The 24,862-nt window shown below is 35.6% G+C and overlaps 1 protein-coding gene across 1 annotated transcript in view; it reads left to right on the forward strand.

The window, feature by feature from the left end:
• Positions 1 to 24,862, forward strand: part of SH3BGRL (SH3 domain binding glutamate rich protein like) — a 79,390-nt gene that overhangs the window by 22,278 nt on the left and 32,250 nt on the right. The gene's annotated exons all lie outside the window — the stretch shown is intronic.

Below are 24,862 nucleotides of genomic sequence, written 5' to 3' on the forward strand. Positions count from 1 at the left end.
ATAAATGAATGCATGTGTGAATAAAGCACTTGATTTATCCCAAACAATGATTTCAGTAAAATCATGGATTTAATGTGCTAATTACCTATTTTTTCTATTACACATTAGCATAAACACATACAATTAAAGAAACATCTTTAATCATGTACTAAAAATCACCTTGTGTGCCGTCAATAGAAAGCGCTGCACTAGAGGCACTGTTTGGTCCAGACATCTGAGTTTACTACTTCCTGCATGTGCCAGGTATATCCTCACCTCTGTGCCTTTGCTTCCAGTGTTTCCTCCACCTGAGTTATCATTCTTTTCCCATTCCACAGGCCTTGGTCTTACCCATCTTTACCCCTCCTCCCTAATGAAGTCTTTTCTGGCTACTTAAAGTAAGGCAGTTCTCTCTACCTCTAAACTCCTTTAGCATTTATTTTCTATGTTTCATAAGGGATACTCATCATATTGTTAGCTATGTTCTGATTACTCCATTAAACTCTCTGAGGATAGAGACTATATCATATATGTCTTCAGTCCCTAGCCCAGAAGAGATGTTCAGTAAATGCTTGTTGCTCAATTACTTTTCTCAGTGATGTTGTTGCCTTAATATAATAAGCAACATTAGTGTAAGATTTTATGTGAAAGGAATCGTATCTATCAGTGAAATCTAATTCAAGACCCATATAATTTTTTAGGTGAACTGGACCTACAGCCCAATCTGTCTAACATTTTATCCAAAGCAAACATGTTTTTTTAACAGCCTTTTAAATATTGACCTTCTCCATTGATACTTCTAGTAATTCTTCAAATAGATTGTTCCATTGTCAGAAAACTCTGGTTAATGTATACTAATAACTACTACTATTAACTCCTAAGTTAGTAAATAGAACTTCTAGGAGATATCCAAGTCCTAATTTCTGGAACCTGTGAAGATTACCTTAAAAAGGGTAAACTTCACAGGTTCCAGAAAAAGGGACTTTGCTGCTATGATTCAGTTAAGGATCTTGAGATGGGGAGATTATTCTGGATTATCTAGGTGGGCACTAAATGTAATTATAAGGGTCCTTATAAGAGGGTAGCAGAGGAAGATTTGATGACAGAAGGGAAAATAGGAGACATGATGATGGAAATAGGTTCAGAGTGATGCAAGGAAGGCGTCATAAGCCAAGAAATGCAGGTGGCCTCTAGAAACTAAAAGAGGCAAGGAAAACAGAATCCCTCCTAGAGCCCTCAGAAGGAACCAGCACTGCCACCATCTTGATTTTAGTTCCATGAAACTAATTTCAAACTCTGACCTCCAGAACTGTAAGTGAATAAATCTGCATTGTTTTAACCTACTAAACTTGTGGTAATTTGTTTTTGTGACAATAAGGAACTAATAGAACTCCCAGCTCTGCCATTGATAAGTCATATATTCTTGGCCAAGTTACTTAACTCTGTCACTGTTTTTGTTTCTCTTAGGTAAAGAGAATGGATTTAACATTGCCTATATTACAGATCGTTCAAGCCTGTTGTGAGGAAATTCGTAAAGTTGTACCTGAAATAAATGCTTTGGGCTTTTACAACAGAGATATCATCGTGAAAAATGGAGGGCCAAAGACCAAATGTTGAGAAATTGGTTGTTAGACCCCCAACACCAGTTAAAAACGTGGTGCAAATTTTTAGATACTTCTTGGATTTTAAACTGCCACATTTTATTTTGATCTGAAGGAAATTCCAGAGCTATTACTAAGGCAATCAATTAGTCTCTCATTTAAGAGTTCTATTTTATTTTTCTGCTTAAAAGCAACCAAAATGTTCTCTTCTGTACATTTCCCACCACCATATGCCCTTACTCTGCTGATCTATTTCAGAACAGAGAGCCTGTCTCATTGCTTACAAAACCCTTGGGGCTCGAATCTATGTGAAGAATGCACAATAATTCCTGAACAAACTATCAGATGGGACTGTTGACAGCTTCCTAGTTTGAAGGAAACCAGTTGTCTTATGTTTTCACTTTTGCTTTAGAAATGAGTTATTTTTTACTTGTGGTCTTGATAAGTCTCTAAAAGGCACTATGATTTCATTTGCTTTTTAAGCTTCTAGTAATAATAATCTTTTACTTGCAAATATTCTTTAAGTCATAGGATTTTTGAAAATCTGTTGTTTTTTAGTTATTGTAAGCTGGACGTGCTGTTAAATCGCCTAAACCAAGAGTGGGCTGAGTACAATGAATGGTGAACTAATGCTTGGAGTATTAACCCACATGATAACATACTTCACTCATTTCATGGATTTGTACTCTCTTGCAATTCACAGAAGTTATTACAAAATAAACTGTGACCATGTTAACATGTTCATGTTCTCTCATATATTTCACTAAGCAGGCAATTTTAGATACTAGGGCTCTAGAAAATACGATTACAGTGATTGCACATAAATATGTATAGACCTTTTTTTGTGACAGTTAATATTAATGTATTTACAAGAACAGTCCATTTTAACTGTCCAGAGTATATAGCTAATCCACTTTGTTTATATGTTTTGTGTATATAACTCTAAATTCTTTTTTTCAACAAAATGACATGAAGTGTGACACATGAGGTATAGCTTGTGAGTTACATATAGAACTTAGAGGTTTTAAGATTAGCCCCACTGAAGTTTGGGAATCCTGAGTGGCCTGGATGGAATGGTGGTCCTCTTTTGAAAAGAACATAGATAATTGGTTAACTCTTTTTTAAGGAAGTCTGTGATGCATATTCATCTCGGCTGCCTAGAATTCATTTTCTAGGAGGCTATGGAGGAGGTATCAATGATTAAATTACATGGGGTTACTAGTAATTAGAGAGTTTCCAGCCATGTGGTATAGTGGAAAATATACTGGATTTGGAGTAGAAAGTTCAGAGGTTGAGTTTTAGTTCCACCATTTATAGCTATCTTATAGTTTCCCTAGTTTCTGTGAACCTCGGTGACCTCAACTAAAAAAATGAATATACTAATACTTGTTCTACCTATTCCATTAGGTTATTGTAATGAATGAGTGAATATATATTCATTTATCAAGTGTATTTTGAACATTTTCTATGTGCTTGGTTCTGTACTAGGCCCCGGGGATTCAGCAGTGAACACAATTGACATAACTCCTACTTTCATTAAGCTTACATTCTAATGGAAAAAGTAGTAAACACATAAATAAATATGTAATTACAACTTGTGATAAGTGCCATGAAGGAAGAAGACAGGGTTTAGCATGAGAACATAACAAGAGACTTACTTTAGGTAGTGTGGTCAGGGAAGGTCCCACTGTGCAGGTGATAATTAAGCTTAGTCCTGAAGGAAAAAAGGAAGAACCTGGTGGATGACATGCAAGAAAAAGAACATTTCAGGCAGAGGAATAGCAACTGCAAAGACCGAGAGGAGGAAATGAGCTTGGCATACCTGAGGAATACAGACAATCCCTGGTGTAGCTGGAACAAATTGAAAAATTTGAAATAAAAATGGAGTAGAAATCAGAAGATAGAACAAATAGAGCCTTGATAGTACAATGGCAAACTTTATGAACTCTAAAATCTTCTGTAAGTTTAAGGTGGTGATAGCATTGGTGGCACCACTATTATCAACATAATAACCCTGAGTTCTTTCATCCCTGTAATGTGGTCTTAAGTGACTTGACACGTGAAGATAAGCCTGTGGATTCCTGTACTTGTACTTAGAGCCAAATGGGATGAAAGCCAGGTTTCTCTCACTTGCCTTAAGATCAAAAGTATGCTAGGTGTCTTCCGTGGTTACTTTCCCCCAAATGAGATTATTGGTTCCTTGGAGTTCCTAATTAGTTCATACTAGGTTGAAGAGTTTTAGCTGTTTGTAACATCAACAGTTTCATTCATGTAAAATGAGTAGAGAATTCTTCTATCGAGAGTGGCCACTAGAAGGTATATGTCTTTACATAACACTTTTCAGGTAAAGCAAGGGCTTACTTTTCCAAGTAGTTTCTGGAGGAGATAGAGATTCCGGGAGAACTGCACATCCCTTACCCTACCTGGATTATCTGGTTGTTAAAATGGAAGACTTCTTGGAACAACAACATAGCAGAGTAGGAAGTGTCCTTAGAAATTAGCTATTTCATATTCCTTGTTATATATATAAAGAACTGTAGCTCAGGGACTAGACTCCAGGTCACCTGACTCCCAGGTCAGTGCTCTTTAGAACAATGTGTTCATATGTTGAAGTAAGGCAAATAAGTTTGCTAGTTGGTGGTCTGTGGCTCTTCAGGGAGAGAAGCCAGAAAAAGCATGTTGAATTGCCCTTGGAAAATTTTCATGTAGAAATAGGTTTAAATATTGTTTTAGTAGAAGCCTGTGAACACAAGCATTGTTCACTCTTAATCTTTTAGGAAAATAGTTTTCTGCCAACAAGAATAATACATTTCACCAGACATATCTAAAAAGATGGACTTGCAGATGAAGTTTTACTTGTAAATTCGGAGTCAAGCAAATACTTATCACTCCTAACTCCTTTTGTCATTTAAAACAGCTGTGAAGAACAGTGTCTTTTTTTTCTTTTTTTAAGTGAGGAGAGTTGAATTTCATTTTGTGTATATTATTAGCCTTTGAAGGTATCAGTATCTATCGTTTGTCATTTTTAGAACAGAAAAATTAGGTTATAGTTTTGGACACTTCCTTTTATTAATCTTTTCTATCTGAACCTAAGGATCTAAACAAAGTAGTAAACTGTATTATGGGATTTTTTTCCTCTATTAGAAAGCAGTCAACTTGTTGCTATAGCTGATTAGAAGGGGGATTCCTAACTCTTAACAACTGCTAGTAGTTATCAATTTAACTGAATTGCTATCTGTTAAATGATGATTGTGTTGTCAATTTTTGTGATGAACTAGTCAATTTTTTGCTGAAAAGTTAAGTATAGTTAAGTTCAAAAGAGAATATCCAATATGTGCAAGATTAAGGTGTGCTAGCAGTTTTCAAAATGACTCGTCATTTAAGTATTTGAATAACATTGTGATATTATATATATATATATACATATATATATATATACATACATATATATATATATATGTATATGTATATATATATATTTGGTCTGTCTCTGGTTCCTGGCACAGAACTCCTAAAACCTTTGGAGTATCCTTAGATATAGGAGTGCCTTTTGTTATTCATAATGGCACCTTTCAACCACACCTGAGTTTATGCTAATGAGGTGGCTCTTGGCAGGGTGGGGCCTCTAGATAGCTTCCAGGATTGGGGGGCTGGTCTCCAGAGTCACCAACCAATAGATTAGAGGGTTGGGACATTTACCCCCCCCAACCCCGGGGAGTGGAGAAGGGCTGGAGATTGAATTCAGTCACCAATTGTCAATGATTTAATCAATCATGCCTACATAAAACCTCCATTAAAAACTCCTAAATGACAGGGTCTGGGGAGCTTCCAAGTTTGTGAATTCACATTCCAGGGGGTGGTTCACCTTGACTCCACAGGGACAGAGGCTCCTGTGCGTGGGACCCTTCCAACCCTCACCCTATTTACCTATTCAACTGGTTGCTTATTTGTATCCTTTATAATAAACTATAATAGGAAGTAGAGCACATTCCTGAGTTCTGTGGGTTGTTCTAGTGAATTATTGATGCTGAAGGGGGCTTGTGGGAGCTTAAATTTGTAGTTGGCCAGGCAGAAGTGTGACTCGCCTGGGAACTCTACTTGTGGTTAGCATATGAATTGAGGGCAGTCTTGTGGGACTGAGCCCTCTAATTTGTGGGATCTGATCTAACTACAGGTAGTGTCAGAATTGTATTGATGGACACCAAGTTGGTGTTGGAGAATTGGTTGTTGGTATAGAAAAATGACATGTAGTTGTCAGAAAAACCACACAATCATGTTGGTCAGTTTGTTTTGAGATTAGAATGTGAATATTTGACATTTAAATTCCAAGAGTCTTTTTTGATTCTGGTTTCATAACCTTATTAGTTTCCATAGGTTATAGCAGTAATATCTCTATGAGAACCTTTTGGAACCTTATACTATATGGAACTCAGTCAGATAAAGACTAACGCCAAGTTGATAGAAGGACCCCAGTTGTAAAAATGGCTGCTTTGGGTACAAGACTGCAGTAGCAATATTCTCAGGGCACGAGCAAATGGAATTAAATGAGACAATGTATGTGGTACTTAGCATAATAATCTGCCACAAAGTAGATGCTAAATATATTACATATATGTTCATATATATGTGTACATATATATGTGTGTGTGTGTGTGTATATATATATATATATATATATATATATATATATATAGTTAAAAATGATTAGATAAAACAATTTAGGAGATACAAACTTTAACACTTCATGAAGCAGGCAGTCTCTATTCAGAGAACTGCAAAATGGGACAGAGGGCAGGAAACTTTTATAGGATAAAGAATAATGAACAAGGAAGAGAAAAATAGAAAATACTTAATTGGTTGGGACCACATAGTCAACCTTGTTTGGGGTAAGAAAGCCCAGGGTTGGCTTGGCGTTTGGGGATTGGCTGACTGGATATACTGCATTTCCGGTCAAATGGAATATTTACAGGGACATGAAAATGGTCTAAGTTTGGGTTTGCTGACACGGCACCCTGGGCAGGAGCAGCTCCATCTTGGGTCTAGAAATTTATTTCAGCTATACAGTTGACCCTTGAACAGCAAGGTTTGGAACTGCACAGACCCGTTTATAGGTGGATTTTTTCAATAAATATAGTATCTGTTTTTTCATTTTACAGATCTTTAAGTTAACTAAGTTTGGGAAAAGTTAGTGTTTAATTAGAGATCACAATATGTGGAATCACAAGAACTAGGGTTTGAGTCCTGATTCTATCCAAACTGTTTCAGCTTCCTGCCCGTGGGTGAGTCATTTATCAATCAATTTTTTTTGAGGCAGAGATTTTCCCTGCTGTATGGGGATTTTTGACTCTGTCGGGGGGCAACACCCCTAACTCCCACCTTGTGCAAGCATCAACTGCGTGTGTGTGTGTGCACGTGCGTGCACACACACACACACACACACACACACACACACAGAGTAAAAACAGTGATAGTAATACCTAACTTCCTTGGCTGCTATAAAGTTTAAGAAGTGAGATAATATGCTTAGCACAGTGCTTAAAACAGTAACTGTTCAGTGTTATTTGATATTATCGTTTTTATTATTTTTTAAATTGTTATTATTTTATTAGTTATTATTTATTTTTGTTTTTATTATTTTTATTATTGTTATTATTATTATTATCATTATTTTAGGTATACCTAGATATATTCATATTGTCCCTAAACTTCTTTACTAGGTTCAACACTGTATACAAGTCATTTAATTCCCTCTGAAACTCAGTTAATAAAATGGGGGTAATAGTACATATACATCACAGAATCATTGTGATGACTAAACAGGATGAAGCGTTTAATGTAGTGTTTTGCATACCGTTAAGTAGTCAGCAAATAGTAATGATGATGATGATGATGATAAAGAAGATGATGATGATAAAGAAGATGATGTTGCCTGCCCTCTGGAAAATAAGTGTAGGCTAGCTGTCGCCTTTCCGAACAGTAAGACTTTTACTGCTTCGCTGATACTCTCCCAGAACTGTTTTTCCTATTACTAAATTAAGACTTTCAACATGCATACCCATCTCTCTCTCTCTTCTCATGCCTTCCCCAGAGCTCTCATACTTGCAGTGGTTTTTGCATGCCAACGGCAACTTTTTCTTTGTGAAAGCACTCTCAGCATGGATTAGCTTACTCTTTTGGAGATCCAGCTGAAAACTGTAATGAACACTGCATATTGTAAAATAATGACCCAGTATTTCATTCTTCTTTGGACATTCAGGGTCAAATCCTCAAAATGCCTATGAACCAGAATCTGACCCTGCACTTGTCTGACTCATCTCATTTACCTCCCCACAATCCTGGCCCTGTCAGATCATGTCTTATTTAAAATTTTGATATTTTGTTCATTATCTATATTTGCATTAATTTTTATTTTAAAAATGTCTTTAACATGTTATCTATCTTGATTACTGAGCTTTTCTGTGCCCCTCAAATTTTCAGTTGAAGTGAGTGCCTAACTTCCTTCACCCTAGTCCAGGCTTGCTTGAAACAACTGGAGAATGTCATACAACAATAGAAACACGTGATAGTGGGAGTCAGCTTTTTCAGAGTATAAATATGGAAATCTACCATAATATTAGTTAAATTTTTACTATCCTTTGGCTAAGAAAATAAATAATAACAAAAACTACCATACCACTTTCTATGGGGATATATGTATATGTATAGCTGATTCACTTTGTTATAAAGCAGAAACTAACACACCATTGTAAAGCAATTATACTCCAATAAAGATGTTAAGATTTCAAAAAAAAAACTACCATAAATTTGCTAACACTTTGAAATGAATTTGTATTTTAATTTACACAACAGTATCTATACATATTAGAAAAGAGTTGTATGTTTTAGTGCAAAACTTATTCTTTTAGTTTCTAGAAAATGCTTTGTGTACTTAGAGATTTGTCGGCTCTTTGCAATAACTGTTCTTCCCTCTTCCTCCCCCTCCCCACAGTGATCTCTGGACCACATATCAGAAACTACTGCTATAATAATTCAGATCTAAGAAAAATCAGTGCGCCTAAAGTATATTCTAGGGTAGGTAAGGCTTGAGTTTGAAGAATGAGTAGGACAAAAGGAGGAGATGGGTGTGGAAAGATTTTCTATTTATTGAGTGCCTCTGCAGATCCAGGCTCAAAGCCAGACACTTTACATTCCTCTTCTCATTTAGCCCTTACATCTCTAGGAAGTAGATGTATTATGCCCACTTTACATATAGGAAAACTGACTGTCAAAGTGCTTGAATAACTTGGCCTAGGTCTTATAGCCAGTAAATTTGCAGAGCCAGTATCCATACCCAGGATTTTACGTTATCGTTAATCTAATAAGAAGGGCAGAAGTCAGCTACTGTTAGTGCTGGTAAAGAAAGTGTGAATTTGAACTGGTAAGCCTGGAGTCCATAAAAATTATAGCAGTTGTACTTTCTCACTTGGCAGGCCCATCTTAATTACCTCAATGTTTTTGAATATCCTGTTGAGAAAGCTTATGTTGTTTCTAGACTGTCATTCAACAGATTATTTCATCTTTGACTTTACTATTAATGTTTAAATCTACTGCCTGGACTCATTCTATGGTCCAGAATAATCTATTTTCAACAGGCCATCTGAAGCAGCGCATAAAAACATCAGTGGTCCTGTGATTGACTCTCTAAATTCCTCAAATTGCACGTGAAGAAGTAGCTTCCCATTACAAATAGTTTGCGCCAAAGTAGAAATATCTTAACTTGCTCACTTGCTGAAAATAATAAAGCAAGAAGTATAAAATCAATTCTGCATTATGCATGAGGAAATGGTTTTCCTCACTTTCTCTTTAGTTGTCTTTAATTTTGCACAGTGCATTTGTGAATAGTTCACTGAAACTTTTATTTTTAAGATTTCAATTATTCTTTTCTTCCAATGTTGTTCTGATTATTTTACATCCAAAGATAGCCAGTAGATGTGATTGTTGATTACATTATTTTAAGATTTATGTTACAGCAAAATGTTCTTCATTGAGTTTTTTTTTCCTATAACATGGAAGAACTTTCTTCTATTGTCAGAGGATACAGGACATTTAACATAGTAATAGACTTTATGGAAATTTCAAAATTTTTAGATGAGATGTAATTGGAATTACTCATCTTTTTATCTCCCTAATCCTGTCTCCCTCTATAATTATTAAACCTTTCTGGATCTTGAGGCACACAAATACTTGATCATGACTGTAAAACTTGGTGGTAGAGGTTTACCAGGCATGTTTTAATATCATGAAGGATTTTAATTCTGGGCTTTAGACTGTGTCCTTTTTCCCTACCTTTAAAATTTGTGCATCAGTGTCTTTGCCTCATGCCAGTAGTTACTGCAGATATTTATGAGCTGGCAAGTAGTCATGAAACACCTGGGTTTCCACAGGCTGCATAAGTTCAAATCCCATGTAGTAGTTTAAACCACCATTTACTGGCGGTTGTCTTGAGTAGGTTACTCAACTTTTCCCTCTCAGAGACTCTGTTCCTTTATCTGTCAAAGAAATATAATAATATCAACCTTACAGATTTCTCTTGAAGATTAAGAGAAAATGTGATATGCTTCACACTGTGCCTAGTGCATAGTGGACACTTGATAAAATGTAAGGGATAATGATAATGTTTAACTTTAGCAAAGTAAACATGTGTTTATGAGCTTAAGGGTTTGGGATCTAGTATGCCTGTCAGAGACCACCTACCAAGCTGTCTCAGAAAGGTAGTTGTCCTTATCCTTTGGGAAGTTTAAAGGAGTTTCTTCCCATTTAGGTCAGCACAGAGCACTGAGTAGAGTTCCCTGTGCTGTACAGTCAGCTCTCAATAGTTATCTATTTTATTCATGGTATCAATAGTGTATATATGTCAATCCCAATCTCCCAATCCATCCCAACTCCCTCCTTCCCCCCTTGGTATCCATACATTTGTTCTTTACGTCTGTGTCTCTATTTCTGCAAAAAAAAAAGGAGTTTCTAATTTTAAAAACCCAGATCTTGGAAGAATGGGGCAAAGAGGACAGAGGGAAAGAGGTCAGAGAATTTATCTTTTTAATGCTTGGGGTTCCTAGGTAGTTGGGTATCTCTGAAAGGCTGAAGTGGAAATAGGGAGAAGGAGAGAAATAGTGCCTCAAGCAAACTGAGAAGCAGTAGTTCAGTTTCTTATATATGATTTACACACTGCCCACTTGCACCTAGAGGGGTGTTTTTTAATGCAGATCCCTGGGCCATGTCTAGAACTCCTGAATTATATTCCAAGTCACATTAAGGTTTGAAAATCCACTAGTACAGAGAAATCAGATTGATCAGGGTTCAGATCTCTATTTTGACACTTATTAACTGTACTCATGGCTTCCATCCTTCTCAAGTGTCCCTGCCATCTCTGCTCTTAGCTCCCTCTTTCCCTTCTTTTCTCCTTGTTATTTTATAACCTACACCAACCACACAAACTCACTTAGGCAGTTGTGCACTAGCCATCTTTTTCTCTGAGACCATTGAGATGTTATCACTTGACTAATCCTTACTGAGCTTGTACAATTTTCTAGCTGACAACTATTTTTTATTTGTTTCTCATTCTCAATCGTTGGTTCTGACATGGCTGCCAGTCCTCCTTTATAGTTTCTATGTGGTTTGAGTTACTGCCCTGACCAATCAGATGCTGAGTATTTTTTACTTTTCTATTAGTCTACCCAATTTACAGGCTTTATAGCAAACTTAACTCAAGGGCACAGACTCAGATGTAAAACTTCAGTTTATAAAAGCTAAAGACCCTATCATCACTCTATTTCCTTGTACCCCAGTGCTGATAATGTCCCATAGCTTGTTCAATAGAAAAGAGCACATCTGCTGGGTATGGGGGAAATGGACTAGGAGGCTGCATTTGAGCTGGATCTCAAAAAATAAGCAATATTTTCATTATCAGAGAAAGGGAAAGATCATTCCTGAGAGAGGCAACAGTAAGAGCAAAGATATGACTAGGGGACTGGTGAGTGACTCAATGTTAGGTGTTCAATAAACATTTCATTGTTTCTCACAGTGTAGTATGGGGATCACCTGCTTCAGAAATCTCACAGGATACTTGTTCAAAATTTCATTCATGGATGCTGTTAACCTATTGAATTAGGATCTATGGGAATATGACTCAAGAAGCTGCATTTTGAACAACAGGTACAGCGTCAAAAAGCAACAAGTAGCTATGTATAACTAAGACTACGGAGCTGAGGACCTGGGAAGACAAAGCCAGGTCTTTTTTAAAGGGCTAAAAACTACATAATTTGGAGAGTGAATACTGACTTTCTAAAAGAAGTGGCAGTGTTTGGAATTAGTCTCAGTCCATGGAACCAACCGAGATATAATACATAGGATTTTAAGAGAAAAGGAAGGAAACTAATCTGAAGTCCAGTAAGTTTTGTGGGTGTGTGTGTGTGTGTGTGTGTGTGAGAGAGAGAGAGAGAGAATAGGATAATAGTGCAAAGAATAGCTGATATGGCTTTGAAGTACCAGGGAACCTATATTTAGAAAGCAGACACAGCCTGGAGACTTTGAGACCATGGGGATTAGATAGACTTAAGTGAGGAGTATGATAGTGAAAGAAAAGTCGGATGATTATATTGAATTACATCTTTATTTGATTATATTTACAAAGTTCTTTCAGATACATTTGCAGTAATACTCATGATAACTTATAAGTGTAAGCACCCATGTTACTCTATTGGACATTAGGAAGCAGAGGCCCAGAAATTTAACTGACTTGCTTATGATTACATATCTAGTAGGTAGAATAGACAAATTTTTAAACAAGCTTTCTGACTCAAAGTCCAGTATTATTGACAATACACCAATACTGCCTCTCTCACCTCTGGATATAATAATAACTTCAGTAATAACAACAACTAACATTAATTGAATCCTATGTGTCAGACATTGTTTAAAGCACTATATATATATTAATTCATTTTGATCCTCTTTTTTATTGAGTGCTTTTTGTCTGTCAAAGATTTGTTTCCCATCCTGACTTCTAAAATCTTTATATTTAACATATGTGCCTTTCCTATATAGACCCTCATAACTCTATGAAACAGACCAAAAGAAAAAAAAAAAGTGGGAGAAAAGCCAAGAAAAAGGAGTGGTGGAAGGACACATAAATTACAGGACTGGACAGGTCATGTTTACTTGAGCTATGTTCATGAAGCCATCTCTGCCAATCAGTTGTGAGACAGTAGATAAGTAGTAAGGCACCACCTAATTTTAAGGTGTTGATCAACATGAAAATTTTAACTGAGCCTCATCTTTTATGAACCTTGAGGTATTATGCCTATATGCAGCACATAATTTCATGCCTGTAGCCCAAAGGTATATTTTTCATCTTTGAATTGTTTCCCTTCTCAAAATAGATAGGCAGAGAGCAAAAACCAGTTGTGTATATATAGTAATCTTTGAACTTTAACCAATTCTAGATAGCTCTTCTAGTGGTTCATACATCAAGTATTTGGTTAACAGCTTTAAGAAAGAGTCTTTACTGTCCACAAACAGAGGACATTTTAGGAGTTGGGGAGAGGAAAATAAAATCCTAGGAGTAGTCAGAGATGCTAGCAAAGCATTTTTACTTACTTCACTCCTTTGCCTGCCTCTTTTCTGGCTTAGTTCTTGGGCCTGAAAGTTCGTATATTCTGCTTTTTTTGAGTTCCTTTTCTTCTTATTTAGAATTAGACCAAAACAGACTTTGATTAAAAAATGAAAATACTGCTTACAGTGGTAACAGTGCCAATAGAATAAATCCAGTTAGTATTCTCAGGACAGGAGAACCATCAAAGTGATGCATTGTGTTTTAAATAAGATCTTGAAGGGGTCTTTACTTGAAAGTATTTATTGAGTACTAGCAATGTATAAGGCATTCTGTTTGGTATTCTGAGGGACACAAACATAAATTAGGTATGTGACCTGCCCTTGAGGAGATTGTAATCTAGTAGGGATAACAAGACTTATATGTTAATACGTGTATACATTTTTTTCAGAATTCTTTTTCCACACAAGGACTAGTAGGATGAGCAAGCATGCTTTTTCTCAACAGTTAACTGTGAGAGTAGAAAGCAAAAGAGAAGCACAATGAATTGATTTACCAATTCTTCATTCTCTACTGTGAATAGCCATTACATGTTTATAATAAACTAAAACCTCTTCACTTGTAAAGATAGCATTTACTGAATATATCATCTTGTTTTGCTGTACCGAGGTAGTTTTTAAAAAATTCTGATAATACATTTGTTATCATACTCATGGGTTGTTTTCTTCTGAAAATAGAAGTCTTCTAGCTCAATTTATTTAAAACTTAACTCATCGTCTTTACTCTCTGCCACTCCCCTCACCATTCTTCCCTTCTTAGATATACTGCCCCCCCAACATATACAATACACAAGCATATCGAAGGTCTGCCTTCACAATGTCCTGTGTTTTCCAGTGGTTCCATGTTATTGTAAGTATCATCTTTTAATTAAATGAGATAATTTGTCTTAAAAAGCCTAGTCCATTAATTAGTACATATTTAGTTCCCTTGCACTTGTCCCTTTGTATCCTGGAAGTCATCTTTCATACTGATACTTTGATAACTTATAGAATTTATCAGTTAATCACTGTCTGAAATTATTTTGTCTATTAATTTGTTTTCCTATTATTAGATTATAAACTGTTTCCTCTCATTAGATTATAAACTCTGTGGGGGCAGGAACCTTCCTTGTCTGTCTTGTTTATTGCTCTTTCTCTGATGCCTGGAACAAGTGCCAGGAACCTAATAGGCTTGGCTCAATAAATACATGTTAAATGAGTGATTGATTAAATAAATCTTATTCCTTAAACTTTCCCAACCTATCCATCAGTGAAGCCTATCAATTTTTCTTTTAATAATGTCTCTTAGATTTTCCTCTGCACTTTTACAGCTCACACCTTCCAACTGACCCTGGACCCTTTAAACCTAAACAATAACTTCTTACCCATAGTCTGTTTTCAACTCATCCATTTCAACCCATCCATCCTGCATACTACTGCTCTTCTAATTTTCCTCAAACACTGTTTCCCTCATCTCATTTCATGGCTTAAGAACCTTCTCCAAATGCTTCTTGGTTCAAATGAAAGTAATGGGTGTAAAAGCTTAAAGTGCTATGTGAAGGTTGTCTTTCTGTTGCTTATTGGATTGTAAGATTTACCAGCAATCATTTCCATCCTGCCTCTTCCATTGTTATTTCCTTTCTAAAACACCTATGGATCTTTCACTCTAGTCAACCTGATAAACTGATGGAAGCTCTGGAGCTTCTTCCCAAAGACATACACATACACATTTTAGGGGAGTCACAGACCCTAAGTTCTAAGTTAAGAATCCCTTTCATAATCTCACAATTAAGCATTCCATTAAATAACGTCTTGTACTGCTGTAAAGTTTCACATGCCTATTAGCTCCCTTCTTATGTAGTATTTTTATCTTCTCTTGTAGTCCCCAGAGAATGTAGTGCAATGCTGGGCCCAGAACAAGTGTTTCATAAATACTTGCTGACCTGACATACAGACCCTTATCCATTTGTTTCTGTGAAAAAGCTAATAATAAGAATTCAGCAAAAGGGTTGAGAGAAACCGAGAAACCAGTAAGTAACTAGTAGTTAAGAAGAATATCTGTGAACTGAAATTTTAATTATAAAAACTAATGCTGCAAGGGTGTAGCACAAGGGAATTTGGGGGGGAGTCAGAGAATTGTTCTGATTGTGGTGGTGGTTACATGACTCTATGCATTTGTGAAAATCCATAGAAATGCATACCAAGTGAGTGAATTTCACAGTGTATAAGTAAAAATACATTTAAAATATTTTTAATATAGTAGAGGTTTTTGTTTTTTGGCCACACCACGTGGCTTGTGGGATCTTAGTTCCCCCACCAGGGATCAAACCTGGGCCCTCAGCAGTGAGAGCATGGAGTCCTAACCACTGGACCGCCAGGGAATTCCCTATAGTAGAGGTTTTAACTTTTAAAATTCAATCTACTAAGCAGTATTCTGGTCTCCATGTTTTAGAATTATGGACTTGTGATTATTCTAATCTAAGGCATAATACCTTCTATAATGCAAATTTGGTGTTGTACTTCCTCTTCCTCATCTCTTTTTTCCTCCTCCTCCTTTAAAATTAATTTTTTGGTATGGTTGGTGAAAGTTTGCATTCATTGGTATACAGTAGCCTAATTTATATAAAGTTTACAAACTTCAGCTAAATTTTTTTCCTTTAAAGAACAAATTTTCAGGGCCAAATTGTTGTTCTTCATAAGGGGAGCCATATGTGCATTAAAAATGCAGAATTTAGACCTTAATTTAAGCTTTTTTTCCCCTCACTAAATGGTGTTCACAAACAAGCATGTCTTTTTTTCAATTGTACTAGTAGATTTATTAGAATCATGTATTGAATGTATCCAAATGTGTTCCTTCCCTCTGCTGGATGGAAGAGCTAGAGACCTTCATTCTGTGTCCTGCTGCCCTGCTGAATAAACAGAAATTATGGGTATCTCCTTTCTAGACCAGGCCATGCCATATAAATCAGTTCTCTTGCCGTGAGGGAGGGTTTGGTGAGGGCCCTACTCTGTGCTAGGCTAGAGGGAAAATTACTCCGATATACCAGATATCTTGATAGAAAAGGGTGAAATAATTGCAGCTGTCCTTTCAATGGAAAATTTTAACATTGCAAATAAATTCCATCTGTGTCTACACATGTCGTAGTTACAAAAAAACATGCCACCCTTAACTTTTGGTCAAATGACTTCACAGTGGTTTGATAAGAAAGACCAGAATTTCCAGACCTTCACTAAACACACCTTCATCTAGATGAATGCCACAGATCATACTGATCAGAAGTTGTAATGAGAATTGTTCTCCGAACTGATCAGCAGCTGTGTTTATTTAGAAATGAATGTATTCAGTACAGCCTCAAGGGAAATATATTCTATAACATACCATCTGGTGGAGAGTAGAAACGAAATACAGTTTTAACTTATACCATAGATCTTACTCTAAATTTCTGATATTTCAAAAAAAAAAAAAAAAAAGGCCTGCTGGTTTTAAATGAATACTACATAATTAAAGAAATTTCCCAGGACTTTCCCAAAGCAGGGAACACCTAGCTCTCTCCTTTTTATCATAAACTAAGTTGGGCAATCTAATAAATTGTAAGATTATTGCTTGCTTTTTATACATTTTAAATCCATTTTTAATTTTCATTCTAGATTTGAAAAGAAAGTAATGCTGGGAAAATGTATTAGACAAAAATATGTACTAAAATGGAGAAAACTGCTTAAAGTATGTTTCTGTAAGTTTTAAAAGAAAGTAATTTTATATTTTAATTTTATACTTTTCTAAAGCCATTGGTTTTTTCATTGACTACTGGTTACCTTACTCCTTTTCAATCCTTAGAATGAAAACTTTCCTGATTATTTAAAATATACTAGCATTATTTTCTTATTTATACCTTACTTAATTACTTAACTTCCATTTGTATAATGTGGTGGATTCAAGCAGCTGGAGTCAAGCTGCTTCTTGGGAAAGGTTAACTGCTCTAAGAGCTGTATTCTCATCTATTAAAATGAGATAATGCATGTAAAGTACTTAGTGTAATATTTAGCACATGACATAAATATTTAAAAATATTTACCTATCACAAATATTTTATTGAAGTGTAGCAAATTGAATTTAGTGTCCTACTAAATTTTAAACTTTTCTAAAACAGGAATGGTGTTTTCTCCTTTTAAGTTCCCTGAAGAGCTAGACTGTGGAACAAGAACTTATCTACAAGATTTCAGGGTTGGGGGGGGAGATTTCATGGACTGAAGAAAATAGAAAAAAATATTTAAAATTATTTTTAAATTAAGTACAGTATAGCAGCAAATCTCTTTAAACTATGTTCAACACTTTTACTTGTTTTTACACTAAGAAAAGTATATTTAGTGATTTTTCCCTGTTCCCCTACAAGACTAGTCACCGAAGTGTTTATGTGTCTCAAACCTAATGTTAAAAATTTGCAGGATACTATGATGAAGAATCATTAACAAATACTTCTCATGTAGATCTTTTAAAAGATCCATTAATGCTTAAGGAAACTGCATATCTGCCAATCAACAAACAGGTATTATGAGATTTTATTGCTTTGGTAGATTGCACAGAGTTAATAAGTAACATTCAAATTTTAGAAAGGTCATGACAGGCATGGATTCAATACTTGTTTTCTGTTAATTATACCTGTGATTCTTTACTATAGAATGAGTGAGTCAGATGCTTAGGGCAATTAGATATATGTCAGTGAATTATCTACTATCAGATCATGAGGTGATTCATTGGAATAATTCATTCTCCTGTGCGTATAAATTTTAATGAAGAGAATATATCTTATTGGCTTCCCATGGAAAATGTCCTATAATCTGTTGTAAGCAGTGAAACACTTTAAAAATCATAAGGTAAAATGAGTAATTTAATTTCTGCAATTTATATTCCTTACAATTTATGCTTCCTTTTAATATTGATTAAAATCAAAACAGAACAAAATAAAAAGCAATTATCCTTACATAGCATTTTAGTAGTAACACCAGACATTAAAATCCTTCTTTCATATACTTTACTTTCAATAAGAATTCTGTAAAGATAACTGCCAGTTTTTTTTCTTTTTTCTTTTTTAAACTTGACTAGTATTAGATTTATTTCAACAAATCATTTCCTGAATCAGGAACAAAATCCTTAGGGTAAAAGCATGTTTACAGAGAGAATAAATGCTTTGCAGCTTGTCTAGACTTTAAAATGAGATCATGATTTAGTTTTTGTCTTTTGGCACACATATGGATATTTGGGTTTAGAGTGAGAGAAGTTAAAGATGTAACATTGGTCACAAGAATTGATTTTACAAATAAACAACCCATATTATGAGGGACTGCTGAACGAATGTGTTATCCCTGGATGTAGAAGAGTTCAGTCTTACAGAATCCATGATTTCTATTTTTAACTGAATTGCTATACAGCTTTACTCCTACAATTTTCTATTCAGCCAGGTGGTGAAATTACAGGATTTTATCACCCAAAACTGCATTTGATGTTGATATTAGCTTCCCCTTCAGAAATGTATAAGACAAGAGCTGAGAACTCTATAATAGCCAAATAGGTTGTACATGGTAGATGCTGGCAGACAGTTTTCCATTCATCTCTTGTATTTGCGTACATCTTGTAAGCAGAGGCAATGACTTTTTGTTCTGTATTATCTTTTCAAGGATGCAAACAGCCTTGAAAAAATGAGATAGTGTCTCTCTCTAAAGCAAAGGGAAGATTTGCTTACTGCTCAGTATGAAAGATCCAGGTTCCCTAACCTGGCACCCTGTGTCACCCTATAAGAATTGAGGATCAGGGAATAGGTACAAGAAAATGCTGATACTCTGGCTACTGCTGTTGCTATGACCCAGAAATCTCATGTTTTCTGCCACCATCCTTAAAACTGTAGCAGGTTTACTTATTAGTTTGCAAGTGGAGTAAAAATAGCAGACATTTCACCATCCTTGACAGCAGTTCCTATTGCTGGACATGCTGTTGTTCTCGATGGTCATAGTCCAAATAACAATGGTAGCAATTAAATTGCACCAAAAAGTCACTGATGAGCCCACAGAACTACCTGACCCAGGCCTCTTTTGTTTTAGCAGCCTTAGCTTGCTAGTTGGTTAATTTCTTGGACCATTTGATCCTGGTCTTATTTAACTAATTAGGTAATACATGGAAATTGTTCTCAGCTGGACAGTTTGGAATATGCTTTATGGCTTGAGTCTGGGAGTACATTCATATTGTTCTCTGGAATGTTCATGTGGGGCACACTGTTAAGGCTTCAGACTAATTCTTTCTCCTATGGCAAATGCATTTGTTTGGGCCAGGATACAGAATTCTCTGAGTTGCCATGCTCCCTTGAAAGGAAAGTGTTTAATTTCCTTTGTTATGAAATATTAATCACCTCACCAACTATAGAGGAAAAACATCAGTACTACAGCGAAGTTAGTGTGAAATGGTAGTATTTGTTTTTTTTTGTTTTTGTGTTTTCTGAAATCACAGGCAGCCCTTTAGGTGTAAGGATTATGCTATGGACCCACCATTAGCTGGATGTGGTCAGCAGTTATTTTCCCAGAAGGGTCTAGAGAGAGTGACCAGGGACATGCAGTTTTTTGTGTATGTGAAGGTAACCAGACCAAGAATTATCTACCAACTGAGCCTACAACCCTGAAGAAACATTCATATAAAAAACTTTTAGATTGTTAAACAACATTTAGTAATATACATTTCTTTGTGGATATTCTCACAAATTCCATAAAAAAAGCAAAAAACATGTAATCATCACATGTTTGTGTAAGGCCACTTAAAGTCCTTTACCTTAAATAGACTGTAACTGTAACTTTAAATTGGGTGGCTATATTTGTTTTCAGTATGAAAAAAAGTAAAGTCATACCTATTTGTCTCACTATATGACAGTAATAAAGCATGCTATTTAGTTAGATAAGGTTTTAATTATTTGGAAAGCTGACCCTGTGATCTAAAATCTGACAATTATTTGTGAAAATTGCCCCATTAGATAACGTATACAAAGATTCACTATCTCCTGTTATTACAGATTTGATAAAATAGTAATTTTAAGGGTAAATAAATTGAATTTAAGGAAGATGAACTGGAGCATTTTGTGTCATTTCCATGAATTTGATCAATGTGAAAAGATTATGGTTCTTTTCTGCATTCGATGCTTTGCTTCATGGTGGGTATTAGACTGAGATTCTCTGCCTACTTTGAGTGATGCCATTAGCAATAGGTCAGACCTCCCTGAAACATTCTTTATGTTTTGTTCCCCTTCTGTCTATTGCTACAATAATATGACTCTTGAATTTGAAAAACTAATTGCCTTAAAATATTTTTATTGTACTGAGGGAGAATTTGGTCATAGCAAAGAGATGTCTTTGGGTTAAAAATTCAGTAGGACATATGTAAATACAGCTTCCTTTCCCTCTGAAAAAGTAAAAGGAAGTGGAGAAATCATTTTCTTTCAACCTAGAGTGATTAGAAATTGCATTTCTGAGAATGTGCATGTGTCTTTGTCTGTGTGAGTATTATTGTTTTTCTTCACAAAATGATTTGGGGGGCTTTCAGAGATTGAGTCAATGACTTCCTTACTCATTGTTCAACAATATTTTTGGTCTTCCCTTTTTCACAGAAACAAATATTGGTGGATTTTTACAGTGAACACTAGCTGAGTGTTGTGAGTATAGTATAGTGTTGTGATTCAAATTGACTTAACTTTGGAATTTTTTCTACTGCTTCAGATTTATTTATCAATTGGGAGCCTTTTAATAGATGCCAGAAAAATAAGCCAATCTATGAAAAAGAACAATTTTACAATATGGCAGGATGTTTTTAATGGAAATTGACTAGGTCTCAAGGAATGTATTGCTTGACAATATTTAACTGCCAGTCAATTTTCTATTAGATTCTCTTATATTAGAAGTACTTTTTAATGGATTGTTACCAGAGTAAAATTTTTTACTTTGGTAGACACTCTTTCTGAGCACAATGCTGGGATTTTGCTGTAATGCAATAAATAGTTGCATCTTTCTGAGGTTTCTCATGGAGAATTTTACAGTCTCTGAGTGGTCCCTCAAACATTTCCTGGATGTGCTAAATAGGCCACCTTACTTCTCAAGAGCCCCATGAAGTGACTGAGGAAAGTCATTAGACTTTATGAATGTTCAGGCATCAGTCTAGCATTTTACAAACCACTCATCGTGACTATCTAATGACTACACTGCTTGATTTAAATACCTCTTTTATCATCTTCATATAAGTATATTTTCTATTGATATTGATAGCAGTTTATCAAAAGATTACAATGAATTGTGCAGATACAATTTTCTTATGTTTGATTCCAGAATCTGGCTCCTTATCTTCATATCCTCACTATCATACTGCTCCAGAAAGGCTGTCCTATATTGTGATTGATACTATGGTGTAATTCATTGTTTTTAATACCTTGAAGGCAGGGGTTCTCTTTCAATTATGTATAACTACAGTTCCTTATGTATATTTAAAGTAGCTACATTTCCTTGAGAGTTTATCTTCATTTATTTACTCATTTGGTGCATATTTATAGAACACCTGCTATGGGTCAGATATGATTATAGGCACTGTATAGAATGATAAGCAAGATAGATAAGGTTTCAGCCTTGAGAGACCTTATAATTTACAATCTAGCATATTTTGTGGCAGTCAGTGTTAAAGGCACATTGCTTCTGTTGTCTGTAATTTTCTGTACAAGAGTTCTGGGAGTGAGTATTATTACTCTCAATTAATAAATGAGGAATTTGAGAGTCAGAGAGGTTAATCAACTTGCTCTGTCACACAGATAATATGTGAAGGATCTGAGATTCAAACCCAAGTCATTTGGGTTCTGTCTTAGTTTTCTATGCTGTTTAACAAATTACTCTAAATTTAGTGGCTTAAAATAATACACATCTATTAGATCACAGTGCCTGTAGGTCAGGAGTCCTGGTATAGCTTAGCTGGGTCCTACAAGGCTGTAATCAAGGTGTCAACCAGGACAGGTTTCTCATCTGGAGACTCCACTATAAAAGAATCCATCTCAAACTCGTGTGGTCGTTGGCAGAATTCATTTCCTTGAAGCTGTTATACTCTTGGCAGTTGCTTGTTTGTATCCAACAAAGGAGAGAGAGACTCTAGTGTGAGTCAGCTAGAAAGATAAAGCCTTGTGTAATAACATCATCACTAGAGTGACATCCCAACACTTTTGCCATATTCTACTGATTGGAAGCAAGTAACAGGTCCTGCCCACACTCCAGGGGAAGGGATTCTATAAAGAAGTAAATGCCAGGAGGTGAGGATCATGGGGGCCATAGTCAGTGGTCTTTCCATTATATTGTATTGCCTCTACTATGAGCTCAATATACATGAATTGATCTTTTTGAAATATTTTTAAAAATTATGTAAAGCTATATAAAGTGACTGGAAAAGTTTGGCAGGGGGAATTCCCATAATCTCATAATCCCAACACAGCTTAATTAGTCATCTGAGCAAGGTGCTAAGCCCTCACTCCTGTTCTAAGAGGTCATAATAATTGTGTTTGAATTCCTGTCTAGTCTTTTAAAAACATACATAGTTCTCCTTTTCACAGTTGGAATCACAGCAAAAACATGATTCTGTAGACTTCTTTTTTCACTCTTTATATCATAACTATTTTTCCTTGTTGCTACATAATTGTACAGTGGTCAGTTTTAATGTGTTCATAGCAATCTTTTGAATGATCACATCACTGTTTATTTAACTAAGTACAAATGGTTGGACACGCAGGCAACTTTCAATTCTCCACCACTAAAAAACAAACAAATTAATGAAAACAAGAAAAACACACCAAAACATTGCATAACCTCTTCAGGCACACAATTTCTACCCTCTTTTGGATTACTTACTTAGACTAGGAATCCAGAAGTGAAATTACTGGATCAAGGAACATGAAGGTTTCCATGGCTCTTGATGCACCCTCTCAAAATGCTTTTGGTTTTATTTGACTTTGACTGAATTAGCAGCTTTCAAAATTACCAAGGCATATTGATAATGCTAATTAGAATTCTATGATCATTGGAAAAAAGGACAGTATCTTACCTGCTGTTAATCATGGGGTTTTGGTAGTGAGAAGTAGGGGAAATTATCTTCTCTTTATGTTGTTCTATTCTTGAGTTTAAATGAGGACAAGGATCCCCGCAGGAGTTATCCTTAGTATCAAATGATGTCACTTATATGGATATTTTTCTTAGTCATAGTGTAGGACAGTGCCTTCCTTACCATGGGGCAGACACTATTCTCATGGAGCTTTTGGGAAATCTGTATTTCTTTCTGTAGGCAGATTGGACTAGTTTATTTAGATGTAATACCCTGTTGCCCACTTCGGCTGCACATTTCACAGTAGCCTTTCCTGCCGCAGAAAAGGAAAGGATGAAAAAGACAGAGCTGGTGTAATATACGGTAGGCTGGATCATATTTGTCATCCAGTCAACACTAATAAAAATAGATTAATTGCTTATTACTTTTCTTGTGATTCAAGAACTTGGAGTTCATGGTTGCAGTTTTTTTTTTTTTTTTTTTTTTTTTTTTTTTTAAGTATCTGCTGTGAGCTGGAGAATTTAACTACCATATTTGGTTCTCATGTGCCTGCCCTGTGACCTTACATCAGCCTGTTGGAGGATTTGTGTGTTTTTGCTTACCCTTATATGGCTGCCTGGAGAATCTGTCTGACTGGAATTCGAAGCCCTGTAGCATTTGCAGGAAGTGTGGCTTTAGGAGAAAGCTGTGGTTTTTGTAATTAGGTTTCCTCACTGCCAGAATTTGTTTCATAGAGAGGTGGTGAGTTGGAGAACATCTTTGCTGACTATAAAATCACTAGCGTTTTATACCTCTTCATTTTATACCTCTTCATATACCAAATTCCCTTCCTTCTATTATGACAAAATTCTCCTAAAGAGGAATGAAATCTGTATAGTAACTCACTCTACTGAGTTGATAATGATAGTGATTAAGGCAGGGAGGTGGAAGCTGAAATGAATTGGTCCGTTTATTTTTAAATTCTTAGTGCAAACAATCTGAAATTTTATGGAACATAAAATCCACCTATGTTAGACTAGTACTTTTCACAAATATTTAGCTTTGATGTTTGATTGTATTGTAACAGTGTGATTTGTTTCAAGGAAGGCTTTTGCTTTAAGGACACTCCTAAAGCTGCCAGAACAGCCTCAAGCACCTGTTACCCTATTTCCCCCTCAGTACTCATTTCCCATAGGCACCTTTGGTCACAAGTCACTGATACTTTTGTGGAAACACTTTGGACTGTTCTCAACTTCATATTTTATTTGTCCAAACATATGACAGTTTTAAATGAAGGTAATTTTTCTTCTTTTGGTATAAGCAATGGAATTCATATGAATCATTGATTCTTCGTGGTAACTTTTTCTTACTAAGTCTTAAAGTTCCAGGAGGCTTTTATTGCTTTTGGCATGTTTCTTTGTTTCATTATCACAGTACTTCAGAGTGGAAAAGGACTGAAGGGGTCATCGAGGAAAATCTATCCTGTGTATAAAAACTTTAAAATAATCAACAGGTTTTCTTGCCCTTACTTTAGACCAAGCTTTGGAATTAAGAAGGATACAAAAGAATTATGAGCCATTTC

Source organism: Balaenoptera borealis, assembly GCF_965194805.1.
Source record: "Balaenoptera borealis genome assembly, chromosome: X".
Taxonomy (NCBI): domain Eukaryota; kingdom Metazoa; phylum Chordata; class Mammalia; order Artiodactyla; family Balaenopteridae; genus Balaenoptera; species Balaenoptera borealis.